This window comes from Canis lupus, chromosome 18, assembly GCF_011100685.1.
Source record: "Canis lupus familiaris isolate Mischka breed German Shepherd chromosome 18, alternate assembly UU_Cfam_GSD_1.0, whole genome shotgun sequence".
Classification (NCBI taxonomy): domain Eukaryota; kingdom Metazoa; phylum Chordata; class Mammalia; order Carnivora; family Canidae; genus Canis; species Canis lupus.
Window position 1 is genome coordinate 38,802,830 of NC_049239.1, and position 2,180 is coordinate 38,805,009.

The following is a 2,180-nucleotide window of genomic DNA, read 5'->3' on the forward strand; positions in this document are numbered from 1 at the left end:
ACCGAGAGAGAAGATAAGAATGCGAAGAGAAGAGAAGAGAAGCTAGAGAAGAAGAGAAGAGAGAGAAGAAGGAAGGAGATGGAGAGAAGAGAGAGAAGAGAAGAGAGAGAAGAGAAGAGAAGAGAAGAGAAGAGAAGAGAAGAGAAGAGAAGAGAAAAAAAAAAAGAGAAGAGAAAGAAGAGAAAATTATCAAAATTTAAATTTTGATAATTTAAATTTTTATTTAAAAATAAATCTTCAAAAGATCACCAGAACACCTGTTGCTCAAACAAAGCTAAGTTCATGAGACCTATTTGTAGAAAGAGAATACACAGAATCCTAGTGTCTCAAAAGAACATTAGTGGAAGATATTTACAGAGTTGGGGGGCCCAGACCCAAGTGGTTTAAGGTGGATCTTTTTTTTAAGTTTGTTTGTTTGTTTAAGCAGGCTCCACACCCAAATGGAGCCCAAAGAAAAGCTTGAACTCACGATCCTGAGGTCAAGAGTCGCATGTTCTTCTGACTGAGCCAGTCAGGTGCCCCCAATGTGGATCTTTCAAATCAGGGAGCACATCAGAACTGGGCAAAGTCTGTGACATTATCCTTTAGGATGGGCAGGTAAGAGGGAAGGCAGAGCCTGAAAGCAAATCTCAAGAAGTAAACTACTGTTTGTTGAAGAGATTGTTTTCCCTGGGTGGGAAATCTACTGTCCTAATAGGAGAGCTGTTTGCCCAGAGGAGCAAACTATTTTTTTAGATAAATTGGTTTGCAGGAATTTCATGAGGCAAACAGTGAGGTTATTTCTTGGCTTATGGCCATATCTTCCTCAGCTGAATTTCCTGGAACAATGAGTAAGGTCATGTTGCCATCGGAAGTCACTACTCTCAGTCCCAATAGTTAAACCCTGTAGGTATAGATGATTTCCATTCTTAACTTCAACTTATTATTTTAAAACACCACTATGGGATGCTATTCTATTCCCTTAGAGACAGAGTTTCACCTCGCTTCCTCCATCAGTGACATTATGACAGGGCTATCATTGACTATTTCTCCCACTGACCACGCCAAGTGAGCAGGGACAGTCAATAGGGAAATCATTTCAGCTGAAAAAAGAACTCATTGCCATGTGTACATAGTCTGTCTGTGTCCTTGACAGTTAATGAATAATCAGCATTCATCTGAAAGGATCCGGGTCACCCAGTGGGTCTGGGAACAGCAGTTCATTACCATGGCATTGTTGAGTAATTTCAGGAAATATTTTTTATTCAGAAAGACCAGGTCTTCAACCCCAGAGTTCACTGGCTTGTGTACAACTTTTATCCAGCACCTTCCCCCTCTGAGCCTCTTCCCAAATACGTTGACCCCAATGTTCCCCAAGAGTCCGTTCAACTCTGGCTTTCCGGGACTCTTGGACTTGGCCTTATTAATATCTCCACCCTTGATCAGAAAAGATACAAAGACTAGAAAGGGCATCCATTTGGCTGCTGACATAGACCACATGTAGTCTCTTGGTCGGGATATTCCTCAAGACTGGATTGGTGAAGACCATGGACCAGCATTACTCAGTATAGAACTTAGCGCTGTGCCGAATGCAAGCAAGTGCCAAGAACTCATAGCACATTATTCTCTTTCCCATTTCCCAGCAAGTAGTAAAAAAGCAGAGCCCTTTGGTCCTGCATCTCTCTGCCTCCTGGAGGACCTGCAGGCTGACATGTCTGGTGTAGGCACACTGATATTTCACTCTATGAAGAATTTGCTGGTCAGTGTACCTGAGGACAGAGAAAGGGACTACTCCCAGACTACCAACAGGTTCATTAGCTGTTTGTGCTTGCTCAGAACAATTACATTTATTTGGGAGATCTTGTAAGTTTGGGACACCTGAGTGGCTTCGTGGTTGAACATCTGTCTTTGGCTCAGGTCCTGATTCTGGGGACAACCAGGGAGCCTGCTTCTCCCTCTGCCTGTGTCTCTCGTCTCTCTGTATGTCTCTCATGAATAAATAAATAAAATGTTTATTTAAAAAAAAAGAACTTGTAAGTTTGAATTTAGAGTAAGTAAGTAAGTAGAGTAAGTAAGTAAGTTAGAAGTTAGTCCAGGACTTTATTTCATTGCAACATATCACCTGTCAATCAGGTTTGCCAGAATGGAGTCAGATCAAACCTCCTACTCACAGCTAGAACCTTCTCATGTTAAAAAAAAAT